The sequence below is a fragment of the Oncorhynchus clarkii genome, chromosome 13, assembly GCF_045791955.1.
Source record: "Oncorhynchus clarkii lewisi isolate Uvic-CL-2024 chromosome 13, UVic_Ocla_1.0, whole genome shotgun sequence".
NCBI classification, from domain to species: domain Eukaryota; kingdom Metazoa; phylum Chordata; class Actinopteri; order Salmoniformes; family Salmonidae; genus Oncorhynchus; species Oncorhynchus clarkii.
Window position 1 is genome coordinate 34,631,404 of NC_092159.1, and position 13,223 is coordinate 34,644,626.

The window sequence follows — 13,223 nt, forward strand, 5'->3', positions numbered from 1 at the left end:
CTTGTATTTCTTTCATCACATTCCCAGTTGGTCAGAACTTTACATACACTCAATTAGTATTTGGTAGCATTGCCTTTAAATTGTTTAACTTGGGTGAAATGTTTTGGGTAGCCTTCCACAAGCTTCCCACAATAAGTTTGGTGAATTTTGGCCCATTCCTCCTGACAGAGCTGGTGTAACTGAGTCAGGTTTGTAGGCCTCCTTGCTCACACACACTTTTTCAGTTCTGCCCACAAATGTTCTATAGGATTAAGGTCAGGGCTTTGTGATGGTCAATTCAATACCCTGACTTTGTTGTCCTTAAGCCATTTTGCCACAACGTTGGAAGTATGCTTGGAGTCATTGTCCATTTGGAAGACCAAGCTTTAACTTCCTGACTGATGTGTTGAGATGTTGCTTCAATATATCCACATCATTTTCCTGCCTCATGATGCCGTCTATTTTGTGAATTGCACCAGTCCCTCCTGCAGCAAAGCAACCCCACAACATGATGCTGCCACCCCCGTGCTTCACGTTTGGGATGGTGTTCTTCGGCTTGCAAGCCTCCCCCTTTTTCCTCCAAACATAGCGATGGTCATTATGGTCAAACAGTTCTATTTTTGTTTAATCAGACCAGAGAACATTTCTCCAAATAGTATGATCTTTGTCCCCATGTGCAGCTGCAAACCGTAGTCTAGCTTTTTTTATGGCAGTTTTGGAGCAGTGGCTTCCTCCTTGCTGAGCGGCCTTTCAGGTTATGTCGATATAGTACCTGTTTCCTCCAGCATCTTCACAAGGTCCTTTGCTGCTGTTCTGGGAATGATTGACGGCTGCGTGGTCCTATGGTATTTATACTTGCGTACTATTGTTTGTACAGATGAACGTGGTACCTTCAGGTGTTTTGAAATTGCTCCCAAGAATGAACCAGACTTGTGGAGGTTGACAATTATTTTTCTGAGGTCTTGGCTGACTTTTGTCTGTAAACAATGTTGGAAAAATGACTTGTGTCATACACAAAGTAGATGTCCTTACCGACTTGCCAAAACGATATTTTGTTAACAAGACATTTGTGGAGTGGTTGAAAAACAAGATTTAATGACTCCAACATAAGGGTATGTAAACTTCCGACTTCAACTGTAGATGAAAACTCTCTTGGTAGATTAGTGTGGTCTACTGTTTATCATGAGATACTCTACCTCAGGCGAGCAAAACCTTGAGACTTCCTTAGATATATCCTGCCGATACTGTGTATAACCCGCCAGCTGTATGTTATTCATGTCGTCGTTTAGCCACGACTCGGTGAAACATAAGATATTAACGTTTTAATGTCCCGTTGGTAGGATATACGTGCTTGTAGTTCGTCCACTTTATTAACCAGCGATTGTATGTTGGCCAATAGTACTGATGGCGAAGGCAGATTAGCCACTCGTTGCCGGATCCTTACAAGGCACCCCGATCTCCTTCCGCGACATCTCTGTATTTTTCTCCTGCGAATGCCGGGGATGAGGGCCTCGTCGGGTGTCTGGAGTAAATCCCTCTCTTCCGACTCATTAAATCAAAATTCTTCCTCCAATTCAAGGTGAGTAGTTGCTGTTCTGATGTCCAGAAGCTGTTTTCAGTCATAAGAGACGGTAGCAGCAACATTATCTACAAAATAAGTTACAAACAATGCGAAAAAAACAAACAAAATAGCACGGTTGTTTAAATTAAGAGCCCATAAATCGGCAGCCATCCCCTCTGGCGCCATTATATCTTTACACATGTTAAACTGTGTTCACATGAATTCAATCTAGAGTTCACATGTTAACACCACAATTTTCATGTGAGAAGAATAACATGTTTTCACCTCACATGAATTGCAGACTCACATGGAATTTGCAGCGTCACGTGAACAATTTTCACATGAATATTGAATTTAAATATTGAACTTTCACGTGAAAACCTAACTCTCCTGTGGAATTGCATTTTCCTCTGTGAAAAACGATCACGTGAAAATCGAATTTGCACTTTCACATGTGCTTTTACATGTTGTCACGTGATCACGTGAAATTCATGTGGTTTTTCCGTAAGGGATACTACACTCAATATGGAATTTGTTCCATTCGTGGCTCCTAAATATCTCACATGATCGTTACAAACTATGACTACCATCCTGCCAATACTCTTAAATGGTTTCCTCTCATTGCATGATGTTTGGGACAGAGCTGATCTCCGCTCTCTGCTCTCTTTAAAGGTTGTGTGCGTGTCTGTTTGACCCGCTGGGATGGAAGGTGTGAGAGATCCAGCCATCTGTTTATCCGGCTTGCAGGGTCGGGGTGCACCAGTTGCCGCTCTCTGTGAGTCCCAAACGGCACCCTATTCCCTATATAGTGCACTACTTTTAGTTCACTATTTAGGGAATAGTGTGCTATTTGAGACTCAGCCTCTGTTTGGCTCCTGGGGTCCTGGCATGTGGGCTCTGTGTCAGATCTGGCCCTCCAGCTGGTTCTGGGATCAGCTCCAGGTAACAGGCCAGTAACGGGGCGGACGTGTCGGGCCATCCCAGGAGACACCAAGCAATGTGATTCACCGTAAATTTCCATAAATCTCCCACCGGGCCCAGCCCCATGCTTCAACCCACCATGGGCAAGCATTTATCCGGGCGACATGTTTGTTCCATCAGAGTTAATGGATTAAAGTTGGTTAAACCTTTTACTGCAGTGGGCTAAATCAGGGTCATACAGAGTGTTCCTTGGTAGTCTTAAGCAAATCTACTTTGAAACAAAAGTATACATCTCACACACATGGTTATGGGTTTAAAACAAGAAGACACCTGTACCATGTCAGATATAGAGTTGAAATGTATTAAATGTTGAGTTTGCATCCCAATAGTATACTTTATATACATCCCAGAAGACTGAAATATAACACAACAGTTCGACATAGTTTATTAATTATGAAAAATATGAATAACATTCCACCTATGAGGCCACTAGAGGCCCATCGACTGCAGGAAAGGGATGTAATACCATGACTTTTATATGACTTAAATTACTTTCTAAACAAGAAAGAAATATATGCAATGAACAGGAGGTAGGAAATCAGGTTTAAATGTAAAAGCTTAAATCTATTACCTGTAATAGTGAGTCAGAAAATATCTGTATGATTAAGCTATTGGATCTGATGCAACTGAGAGTTTGAGACTTTGAAATTCATAGGGAGAAAAATCTTCTCTCTGCTTTGATTAGAATATTTTCTGAGGGCACTTTACAATGTCACCAGTGAGTTGTGCTATTTTGAGTATGATCTGTCTGTGCTGTAAACTGCTCTAACAAGTTTCCCTATTGCAGTGATGCAACTTTGAATGAGATTAACACACATGTAGCATAACCAGATTGACTTCTTAGTCATGTTCCTAACTTAAAGCAATAGGCATAATATTTAAAATTGTTTACTATAAATCTCTGCAATCAGCACCCCTCAGCTAGTAGTGTGACAGCTTCACAATTCCTGTGGACATGTCTGCCTGTATCTAATACATGGGTCTGTATTCAACACGACGCCAGACGGTTACTCTTCGGAACATGATGCCTGCAGCAGCTTTGTGCAACCAGAGAGAGGCAGAGAGTCAGCAGACACACACACACACCCGCACACACGCACACGCACACGCACGCACACACACACACACACACACACACACACACACACACACACACACACACACACACACACACACACACACACACACACACACACACACACACACAGAGAGTCTGTCTTTTCAGGAGCAAGTGTCAATGCAGGAACGCTCCAGGCCTTCTGAGAATATGTGTGCTCATTATGTTACGATATGGCAACATTATCAGATGTGGAGAGATGGTGGGCAGGATTACGTTTCTGCTCAGCTGCTTTATCTGTGGCAGGAGCCGGGGGAAGATTCTGGCACTCTCAAAGATTCTGAGAGAGAGAGAGAGAGAGACAGAGAGAGGGAGATAGATAGCGAGAGAGAATTACATTAAAAGATAGTGAGATGCAGAAAACATTTGACCTTCAAAGACTTTTCAGTTGGAAGAGAAAACAAGATGAGGCACCCTGTTCTGATTCGATGCATGATACATAGGTTATGCATGTTAACCATGTGAAGGAATTCATCCAGTCCATTTACAATGCACCCTATTCTCTCATACTAATTGTCTCATTCCTGTTTTTATCCACAAGGAGAATGATAATGGGATGAATACTGGCACAGTACTGACACAGTACAGGTTAAGGGTAAATATGGACAGTCATGACCCATTACTAAATGGAATAAAAATGTGTCATTGATGTTTATGTATCTGGACTGCTTTCTTTTATAAGGTCCATTGATGGTTTTGTTCTGTCTTGCTCTTGGGTGAGAAACTGGGTATGTTCTCACCCGAATGTTGGTAGATCATATTACTGGAGTTGTACTGACCAAGGGAATAGTTGTTGGTTATTGACAAACCAGAAGGATTTATGTAAGCCAAAGAACATATCCACAAATAGACTCCTTATAAATCAACTCGATCCAAATAAATATTGTGTTTAGATTTCTGGTTTAAGATTATTATGTCATAATTTTTGGATCGCTTGGTGATAATTGCTATGTTACAATGTGACTTTGTCTTGTCGCGAGATTAAATACTATCTGTTTGCACAGAAAAAGACTGCATCTTCAAACTACTCATTTACCATGCTAGCAATATGGAAAAAACATGCTTGTGCAATAGACAAAAAATATATATATGTTTAATTAATCAAGACTTTGATGACATTTTGAGTACATTTATAGAGCAACTTTATGTAAATTCATACAGTCAAACATGTGTTTATACACAATGTGACATGCCGTAATCGATATAATTAACTACAATTTAAGATGATTATTCAAAATGTGTGCTATACAAAACCTGGGAACTAAAGCTATCCTTCAGATTTAATGACAGCCATCTGAAGCAAGTTCAGAGTGTAAAGTTTTATTCATTTAGGCCTGGCTATGGCTCCCACTGTGCACCCAGCCAGGCAGACACACTTCACAACAAGACAGTCGTTCTTTCAGATAGCAACTACGGGGAGATGCCTTTACAAGTGCTCCCTCGTTTGAAGAGTTTTAGGCCTTACACCGTTCTCAAAGTTTTATAATGCCTTCTTAAAATGAATAACATTTGACGAAATCTCTATAATATTTGTGTAATGTAGGATGCAGTATTTGACTGCATGTGCTGTTTTATATAGGTTAGAGTGCAAGTAGCCTATATGCATGCATGTGTAGGTTATAACATTAACTCAAGTGCCAGACACTCAAATTTCCCTTAAATTGTATAACACCATTTTTTTTTAAATAAGAAAAAAAATAGCTTTAGAAAGACTACCACTTGAAAACTGGCATTGACAATCTATCTAGGCCACTCTAGAGGAAAAGCAGAACAGGCCAGTCAGAGTGGTAGGCAGCAGCATATTCCTCGCCTGTAGAGTTTTTTTTAAAGTATATTTAAATGACGACCTCAGAAAGGGATAGTCTTGAATGTTCTCTTGCATCCCACAACGTTTTGGAAGAGCGGGCTAAAATACTCCTCAAGTCATGACTGCATTACTATTTCATTATTCCTGTAGTAAATGTTGCTGTCATGTCCTCAACTGTATATAAAATTACAAAAATTAACGTTTCGTAGTGCATTAGCCTATCTTTACTAAAGCACGAGAAACGAGCCGCGGTTAAAAAGTGTGAGAAGTTTGGACTAAGTGATGATCCTACCTGAACGAACTCTCGGGTTTCATTCAAGACACACCATGCGTCAGCAACAGCTGTCCTGCAGCGTGGACGGTCTCTGAGAAGGAGGAAAGGTTATCAGCGAAGGCTTGAAAGAAGACTTACCACCGGGTTACTTGGCTTTTGTGGGAATACACTTTTTTTTGTTGTTGTTGTTGACAGGACAAGGTAAACCAGGTTGGGTAAACAAAAACACCGAGTTGTCCGTAATCTTTTAGCGCCGCGGTGGGGCACTTGAGCGGTTCGTTTGCGTTAGACTTTTTGAAGTCAGTCTGTCAGTTGGGGCTTTGAACTTCACATAATCTTCTTGCTATGTTTACAGTGTGGTGCGATCATGACAACATGGCCGGTGGCTTTACAAGATTGAATTTATTCCTGCCAAGTAAATAATTGAATCACTGACATCTTGAAGTTATTTTTATAGCCTATCTATAGAAACAAGTGTAGTGCCTTGGCTATTGCCGGTTTCCTACATAGCCAAGCCTACACCTGTCTCACCCAAGAAAGGCTACAGTCGATTAGTTTACTCGTCTTGTGATCCAGTTCTATGATATCATGATTTAAATTACTGACACATTGGTCATTTATATTGAAAATGTATATTATTAAGCTTCCTAAAGACGTTAGGAGTCATCCACGGGTCATTACTTTCCCAGTGCTTCATAGCCTAACCATGTTGCTGCAGTTGCTGGTTAATTATGGGATATCGTGAACACAAGTTTATAAGCATGGGGTGAAACCATATTGGACTTTACAGAGTATAAGTTTGCTCTGTGATGTAATTTCGTAGTCTTCTGATGTGTTTCATGGTATTTCAGCTGTCATCAGGAGGTCCTCCCAACACTGTTTTGTATACTGGATATATGGACATTTTTGGTCTGACCCCACTTGCGTGGATATCAACAAAGATTAAGAGTATGATATATCCTTGATCGTGTTTTTTTCTCTCAACATGCGTCATAGTTGACTGTGTTATCAAAAATACAACACACGGTTCTCTCTATAAGCCAAATGGCACAACGTTCAGAGGTTTTTGGATTTAGCCAAGAATTTCCAGCAATAGCCTACAATTGCTGGAAATTGCATGAACGAACCATCTTTCTCTGTCCGTTCCGTAAGTCATCCGTCATTTGAGATTCTGTTGCAGTTTCTCTCATTTACCAGGAAGACAAATCTCCCTTTGGATGTAAGCATACAGCAACACACACATACACACACACTCACACTCACACTCACGTCTTAACTTGGATCAAAGTATCGATACCATAACACTAGTACTGTACTGGCTGCTGTGAGATGTGATTTGTAGAAATGGCATGCTCAGCAGGTTAACATGCCATGGACATAGCACGGCGTTTACGCAATAGCCACTGCTGTGACACAGGGGACAACTGTGTATGTCCCTTACAGAAAATGAATTAGGCGTTTACTACTGGTATGTGTGTGAAAAGCATCAAGATTGGCGTCAGTGAATAACCAGAACGTTCCCTTGAACGTGATGTAGAGCAGGCAATGGTGGAAACGTTGTCTGGCCAGCCGTGCTCAATTTAGAGTGCATCTTAACTTGCACATGGTGAGCGCGTACCGTTTATTAGGTTTTCACTTTTTGTTTTACAGAGTACGTCATAGATGATGGATGAGTGCATGCCACATTGTGATTCGGAACTTCCATATTAGACTGTGTTTGTGTGTTAGATCCCTCAAACTCAACTCTGGACCTCGAAGCCAGTTCCAACTCATTTTTGTCATTGTTCCCCTCTAATCAGGGACAGATTTAGACTTGGGACGCCAGGTGGGTGCAATTAATTATCAGCAGAAAACTAGCAGGCTCCGGGCCTCATAGGGTATACCCCTGGTATAGATCATCAAAATGGATTTAAAATGTCTACTTCCTTTTCAATCTCCTCTACTTGAATTCAATGACACATCCCAGGCCGGGAGCCTCTATCAAAACAATCAAGGTCTTATCAAATTCACAGGTCTGGAGTCAAAGGACACAGCATAATCCCAATTTGTCACATGCGCGTTTCTTTCTGCAATGTGAAAGATGGAAGCAGAAGCTGAACATTATAACACAGTGTCCGTCGTTTGAAGTCTTTAACGCCTCATCCTATTGCAGTAGGCAGCTAGCTGGGCTTCATTTGCGTAGGCGCTCCATCAGATTTATTATTATTATTATTTTTTATCTCAGACTGGAGGAGGAGACATGTCCGCCTCTATCTGTCTTGTCTGTCTGTCTGTCTGTCTGTCTGTCTGTCTGTCTGTCTGTCTGTCTGTCTGTCTGTCTGTCTGTGTGTCTGTGTGTGTGTGTGTTCTCAGATTAGAAGGGAGAGGAGAGCACTAAAAGCACAGGACACTGTATCTCATCTCTCTGGAGGATCTCACTGTGTGTGTGTGTGTGTGTGTGTGTGGTTGGAGGGGAATTCCCTTTGATAATGATACCATTATATCCTGACAACCCTGTATCCAATCTCTGTCCATCTCAGTGGTGCTATTTGCATCAGGGGAAATGCCTCTCAGCTGGCTTTGTTTGCCGGGCATTCTGTGGTTTGGTTTTGTGTTGCGGCCCACCGTGCTGCCGTGCTGGTGCATCGCATCGGTGTCAGAGGGAGGCACATATTAGACTGTGTTTGTGTGTTAGTGCTGTGCAGTACTTCTGTTACAGGCAGAAGATATGTGTGGGGGTTTGAGTGATTTTGACAGCAATGGCTTAGAGTGATAACAGCAAGTGAAATTGAGAGTGATTCTTTGCCAGTGCAACAGGTTAGAAGAGTTAGATGTGAAAGTTAAGCGTATGGGGATAGAGTCTCTCTGTCTGTCTGTGTGTGTGTGTGTGTGTGTGTGTGTGTGTGTGTGTGTGTGTGTGTGTGTGTGTGTGTGTGTGTGTGTGTGTGTGTGCATGCACGAGCGTGTGCGTGTCTGTCTGACAGAGTTATTCAAAGATGAAAACGCACAAAATGTCTGCGTGCGGTATGAGTGAGTATGACAGTGTCAGAAGTTGGTATGGGTGAGTAAGATCTTCTCAGAAGTCTCTGGTGCTTGGCGGGATGCCCCCACAAACAGGTACATGTGATGGAGAGGAGGAGGTGTTGAGGGGGTTGGGGGGCCTAGAGGACACCTGCACCTGTCTCCCCCAGCTTGGCTCCTGTCTCACCTGCCCCTCTAGGCCCAGTTGTCTTATTTATAGAGATGATGGCTTCATTTCCAGCCACAAGGGGAGGGGGGTGAAGAGATGCTGCATACGTGTGTCTAAGCTTTGACCGCTGCTCCTCCAGCCCTCTATGCCAAACCATGCAAATCGGAGCCTCTGGCGTCCAAGACAGACGGAGGAGGCACGTCTCCGGGGGCCTTGCGCCGCTCCTCGATTGCCCTCATTAGACATGTACAGTAGATCAGGTTGTAACTCTTTTTCTGTATTATTAACTGTCAGCGCTGTCCCCTCCGTTGAAGTCACATTGCTGGTGGAGAGGCCTTGGGCCTTGTCCTACGGCCTTGCCTCTTGTGTTGCGCCATCCTCCTGTTCGCCTTCCCTCCAGGGGACGATGTTGGCAAAAGCACGTTGTTTTGTCATTTGACGGCTTTCCTGTTGGGGGGCAAGAGGATCCTGTGGGGATCCATGGAGTTTTTGGTCAGTTTGTAAGGGAAAACTATTTGGCACTTGTGGAGTTGAGGAGGGCCAAGAGGGACTTTTTTGTTCTCTGTTGAGTGTGGGCTGTGAGTGACAGTTAAAGAAGGCCATCTGACTTGTGCTGGTATGGGGTACTTGGGCTTTGGGGATAACCTGATGTGTTTCTAAGGTTCCTATAGCTGTTGGTCTCTGTTGTGGGATAGAGTAGAAAAGATACTTACGCAATCCGTGCTTTCATGGCAATCCAAACCAATACTGTGCTGGCTTAATGATATTTTCTTTCACATTGTCCTTTCCAGCATGGTTCCAGCAACTATGGTAGATGCATAACCAGGCTGGTGCAGTACAGCTTGGTTTGGCTCAGCTCAGTAGTGGGAACAGGGTGTGTCCCCTGGGTGGAGGATGAGGGTCAGAGGGGGTAACGGGAGAGGCAGGCAGGCGCCATGGAGAGTGGCAGATGCCTCATGTACACTTGGACCCAGAGTGTGTGAGAGTTTGTTAGGGAATCAGTTTTCTCTTCTGGTCAGCTCCCCATAGAAAAAGGGGAATCTGAGAATTGATTTACCAACTGAAGACGAGGTCTAAACCTCACACCTACTGTACCTATTTATGAATGGCTCCTCCTTCAGTATAATGTGCACTACACACACATCATATCTCTACTTTGCAAACTCAACCATGTGCTATTCTCGTTATTCTTTTTGATGTGTGTATGTTCTGTTTATGACTGTGATACCTGTTTGAGGGTTATGTTATTACACATTTTTACAGGCGTCAGATTGGCTGGAAACAGGCTGGAAAGGCAAATGTGAAAAGATCATGTCTGAACCAGCACAGAATCAAATCAAATCAAATCAAATGTATTTATATAGCCCTTCGTACATCAGCTGATATCTCAAAGTGCTGTACAGAAACCCAGCCTAAAACCCCAAACAGCAAGCAATGCAGGTGTAGAAGCACGGTTCAGGTATTACTATACAGTACAGTACAGCATTATTAAAGAGGCCAGAAGGGACTTAAAATCCCTGGTGGGCAAGGGCTTCGAGAACAGCACGCAGCTGCCTCAGTGTCCCCTGGCCTGAGTGTGCTGGAGCTGGTCGTTCAGCTACATCTAGTCTAGATGAACACATTCTGCTGGGTGAGGAGGCTGAGTGGGGTTGACTAGTGGGTGACAGGGCGTTGAAGAGAGGGACGAGAGGTATGAGATATGGCTCCCCATGAGAGCAGGAGAAAAGAAAGAGAAACTCACAGGATGGGGGGGGGGGGGAATAAGGAAACGCCACCCCTGTGCTGTGTACCCTCTGGGGGGAGTACTGCCAGCCAGCCATGGGGACAGAGAGAAGGAACATAGTTCCCAGTGTTTGTGTCCTTTACAGCCTGGGACGACACGACACGCTCCCCGGCATGGTGTGTGGCGTCCCTTATCGCAGCGATAAGTGTATTTCTGACATGTCGGTGACGAGTGGCTCCCTGTGAGATGACGGCCCTGCTGTATTTCATATCACGCGGTGGAACAACGGGGACGACATGATCTCATGGAGTTCACATGCGTTATCTGGCGTGGCGAGGGCTCGTGGGTCTGGAGTGGGTGCTATGAGATGACTTGGCGCTTGACAGTTAGGGAGGACAGACAAAAGCTAGGAGAGTGTCTTCTGCATTTGGTCCAATCAAATGTTAACAAAAGAAGGTTTTCTTGGTATTAAAGGGGTAAAGGGGTCAGTCGCTGGCGCTGCTCCTGAGGAAAACATCAAACTTTTTTGGCTGGTGGATGATATTTCTGGACGTGGTTGAAGTTGACCCTGATTCCCGTGCCTCAGAAACATGGATATGTACCCAGTCCTTCCAGAGCGCCTCCCCCACTCTCCCCCACCCCTGTCGCTCTTGCGTGTCAGCGCCGGCAGCCTTTAATGTCTACCAAATTATCTTTGCGCAGGAGCCAGAAGCCTAAAGCTGTGTAACTTAGTTTCCGGATAGGAATACCATCACTCTGCATTCCCTGGCTGGCTAGTGTAACACACACATCGGGTCTCTGTATCCTCTCTTCCACCCGCTTCTATCCCTCTGGTATGTCTCTTGTCAGAATAGTCCTGTAGACCGCGGCATGTTGACATGCACAACGTATTGTGAGTGCACTTCCGTGCTTACTGTTTAGCCCCATGCTTGAGATGAAGTTTATATAATAGCTTAGGCAAACTTTCGTGCTTAGCCCATGCTTGAGATAACGTTTAGGGTGTAGAATATCTTAAAGGGGTGATATTCAAATGACACATTTACGTACATTTTCTTAGCTTGAAAGTAGTTTATAGGCCACATTGTATGCAGCTAGTGTTGCAAAGGGAGGGTATATTACTGGAAACCGTTGACGTTTACCAGTAAACTACCAACACTATTGCGTTATATAGCAAACGTGCCCACTCTGGTCTTGCCACATGTGCTCTAGCCAACAGCTCGCAGATACAGTGCGAGTAGGCTATGTACATTATGAGATTATTATGGATAAAAGCAATATTATTTTTATTTGTCAAATGGCAGCCAAGCGTCCATCGTCATGTCAGCAGAATAAGACCCTCGATATTTATTGGAAAGGAGCATTAAGCTCATCACTTTGCACATTCACCACCCAATGAAGCGCATCATAACTTATTTCATCTGTATCCTAATAAACTGCATGGTTTCCCGAGCCGTAGTGGGAGGACCACACAACATATCATCGCGTGACTCATATGGTTATGATATCAATATTTGCGTATAAAGGTGTTTCCACGCCATTTCTCGCGTAATACATTTTACCGACACAAAAAGATCCCACCATGTCGAAGGAACAAATTGTCTGTCAGCATTTATAAAATTGTTTCTTCGGCCCCGTCATGACGATCGCATGAAATAGTTGGATGGAAAATTGGTTTCTGTAATCTTGAGTCTATTTGAGGGACTATATGGAGAGCATGCAAGCGTTTGGCTAACGGTGTAAACATCTCCCTTAATTTATTGTATTTTATTTATTTAACCTTTATTTAACTAGGCAAGTCAGTTAAGAACAAATTCTTATTTACAATGATGACCAACCAAAAGGCAAAAGGCCTCCTGCGGGGACGGGGGCCTGGGATTTAAAAAAAATAAAATATATATATATATATATATATATATATATATATATATATATAGGACAAAACACTCCTCACAACAAGAGAGACACAACACTTCATACAAGCGCATCTCTAGAGTACTGGGCTGGCTCAAGCATAAATACCACCCTGTAGAACACAAAGTCTAAGCTCTCTGCAAGGTGCCTGTTCTTCCTGTTATAGCATATGCTGACGGCCCCATATAACTGATGCTGACCGGCAGAGACGTTTTTGCACTGTTTGTCTTATTGCCTGTTGCTCGGCTGTTACATACAGTATCAAATGTTGTGGTATCAAATAGTGCCCAGTTTGGATGACTTCAGTTTCGTCTACGGCCCCCCACCCCTCCCCCTGGCTGCAGGTCACACATTGGGGCCCAGGGCTTTACAACTAAAGGGTAGTTACACATGTTAACAACTCCGCGAAAGAGGCCTCCTGACACAGAAACGGCTCATAGGGCTCTGGTCAAAAGTAATACTATGTAGTAGGGGTTGGAACCAAAATTATATATATTTTTTGTTTCGATGTTCCGACCAATAAAAAGACGTTCTGAACTGGTTCAAACTAAAAAAAAGTTATGGTTTATATCGTTCCTCTCTGTTCCTTTTTAAACTTTTTTTGTTGTTTTACATTTAGCTTGACATTGAATTACTTCGAGAAGCTTGCTATGGAGCTTGCAAGCTATAGATGTGTACTTACTTTGGAAAGACAAGTGCAG

The 13,223-nt window shown here is 43.3% G+C and overlaps 1 protein-coding gene across 3 annotated transcripts in view; it reads left to right on the forward strand.

Annotated features, from left to right (window-relative positions):
* The first annotated feature begins 5,401 nt into the window (after nucleotides 1-5,401).
* LOC139364577 (sodium channel protein type 4 subunit alpha B-like) overlaps nucleotides 5,402-13,223 on the forward strand; it is a 64,376-nt gene continuing 56,554 nt past the window's right edge. The window contains exon 1 of one of the 3 annotated variants that reach the window (XM_071101432.1): nucleotides 5,402-5,920. The gene's annotated coding sequence lies outside the window, so the exon portion shown is untranslated. The remainder of the gene's footprint in view (nucleotides 5,921-13,223) is intronic. The other 2 variants (XM_071101430.1, XM_071101431.1) reach the window with 2 other exon arrangements.